The following is a 2,641-nucleotide window of genomic DNA, read 5'->3' as shown; positions in this document are numbered from 1 at the left end:
GGATGCTGATGTAAGGGCTAACCACGGTAAGAAACATTATAATTTGCAATTACAGTCAGATTTTTGTGCTTTTAGACTTAGTTACATGTTCAGCCACATGTGAGGTCATAAGGCCTCTTTCCCGATAGTCTATACATATTTCATCATTTTAATAATTATATTTCATTTCACATTAATTTTTTCATTATATGGCAAGAAATATACTATCAGTAACTATGGACATCATTTTGTAAAATATTTTACCGTGACTACACGTTACATCTTCAATTAGGGTTTTATGAATACTATGGGGATCGTTTTTTACTTGTACTTGTTTCGCTTTTTGGAATTTTTGACTGTATGCTGGTTACATAACTTGTGAATTACGCCGTACATCGCGCGATATTTTCACATAAAATGGTTCTAATGGTTCTAAGCAATATGGGACTTAATATCTGAGGTCATCAGTCCCAAGGGAGGATTCGAACCTGCGACCGTAGCAGCAGCGCGGTTCCGGACTTGAAGCGCCTTGAACCGCTCGGCCACAGCAGCTGGCATTTTCACATCGTTCGTTACTATTTTAATGGAATTAGAGTCGACTAAGGCCAAAAAGTGATTTTAATTTATTTTATTTGTCATTGTGCAATCGTTACAACGGAGGAACATTCGTTTAGATAATAAACAAGTTAGTCGCTACCAGCGGCCTATGGAGCTTTTACCTGGTGAACGCCATGTCTGAGCATCAGTTCTTTATGCGGTGCTCTGCGTAGTTTGTTGATTGCGTGTTGAACTGTCACTGTTGCCATTCTGGATTGTCTGCTGTGGCTCTTTCCAAGCATGCGTATTAAACTGTATTTTAATTACATACGATGACAGTATCTAATCTTTCATGTAACAAGACGTAAGGCCTGTATTCATGTCTCATTTGCATAATTATTGTAACTTCTACTGTAATATTATTTTTGTCGTCCTACAAAATATTATTTCAGTAGAAGTTACAATAATTATACATACGATGATTTGAAAATAGTCATAATGTCCGAAACTGATCACCACCTTCTGCATTCACACTGTCTTAAAACTTCCTCACACTAGTTTGCACTGCGTTCATCAATGGAACAATGATCTACATACTTACTTTAGACTACACTCACGCATCATTCAAACTACTAAAAGCATATACAAAAATGTACAAACATAAACAAAAAAGCCTGCAAGCAATAAACAGAACGATTCACAAAAACATTCTCTTGACCTGTTTCTTGAATATCTCTTTGCACTACTGGACTCTGTTTGATGAAAATTATAGCTATGTACTCGACTGAAACGATTTCTGAGCATCTAACACTGTGCACGCATGAATCATTCCCCCGATACACAGGCTATAGACAGGAGCGATATAAGGCGACACACCTCACGGGTCATTGCTCATCATTTATTATGGCATAGCAGGTCACTGAGACACCTACTGTAAATACGAAAAGGTATTTCGTTTAATAAGACACCGAGTTTTCAGAAAAATTGTCTGCGATCCTGGGTCCCATGTGTGATCTTCGTTGGCAATAGAGGTACAGGATGGCAAACATGGATTTCGGGCGTGTATGCATGCTTCTCAGTTACCTGCAAGACACACACAGTAAAGTTACGAACTACAAGAAAATAGAAACTTCCTGGCAGATTAAAACTGTGTGCCCGACCGAGACTCGAACTCGGGACCTTTGCCTTTCGTGGGCAAGTGCTTTACCATCTTTTTTTCTTTCTTTTTTTTTTTTTTTAAATCTCATGTTGTTCGCTATTGTTCGTTGTGTCTGCTCGGGGCGGACGCCGTAAGACATCCATTTATGTTCGTTGTTGATCGATTGACTCAGTTTTTTTATTACAGAGGGCACGTAACCCTCTGACCGAACACGCTGAGCTACCGTGCCGGCTGAGCTACCGAAGCACGACTCACGCCCGGTACTCACAGCTTTACTTCTGCCAGTATCTCGTCTCCTACCTTCCAAACCTTACAGAAGCTCTCCTGCGAACCTTGCGGAACTAGCACTCCTGAAAGAAAGGATAAGCTGTGAGTACCGGACGTGAGTCGTGCTTCGGTAGCTCAGATGGTAGAGCACTTGCCCGCGAAAGGCAAAGGTCCCGAGTTCGAGTCTCGGTCGGGAGCACAGTTTTAATCTGCCAGGAAGTTTCATATCAGCGCACACTCCGCTGCAGAGTGAAAATTTCATTCTGGATACACGAAAATTTCCCAGCATATGTGAAGGAAGGAATTGTTATGGTTGCTTATGAATCACCTAATAAAGTCTTAAACCATCATTGAGTCCAACAAAATGCGTAATAAAGAGTGCAGATACTGAGTACAAAAAATGGAAAATGATGTAAGTTCGAAAAATTAAAAAAAGTCATAATGTTCGAAACTGATCACCACCGATAAATGAAGGGTACGTCTTGATGCTAATTTCGACGGAATTCCAACCATTTATTTCAATTAAGAAAAATTTGGTTACCTGCTACTCATGCAGCATGATGGAGGTGCGTGAATTCCATGTTCTCGTGGTTATTAACAAGGCTAGTGGGACAGGAATCGGTGCATGACACTGGGATGCGGAGGGGGGGCGGGGGTGGGGGGAGGGGAGGCGGAAGGGGGGAGCAGGTAATTTGCGTG

The 2,641-nt window shown here is 41.1% G+C and overlaps 1 non-coding gene across 1 annotated transcript; it reads left to right on the top strand.

Annotated features, from left to right (window-relative positions):
- Window positions 1-2,066: 2,066 nt before the first annotated feature.
- Window positions 2,067-2,141, top strand: Trnas-cga. Its single transcript has one exon. It is a non-coding gene; the product is annotated as a tRNA-Ser (tRNA).
- The last annotated feature ends 500 nt before the right edge of the window (window positions 2,142-2,641 follow it).

This window comes from Schistocerca piceifrons, chromosome 3, assembly GCF_021461385.2.
Source record: "Schistocerca piceifrons isolate TAMUIC-IGC-003096 chromosome 3, iqSchPice1.1, whole genome shotgun sequence".
Classification (NCBI taxonomy): Eukaryota; Metazoa; Arthropoda; class Insecta; order Orthoptera; family Acrididae; genus Schistocerca; species Schistocerca piceifrons.
This window is presented reverse-complemented; position numbering and strand designations above follow the sequence as displayed.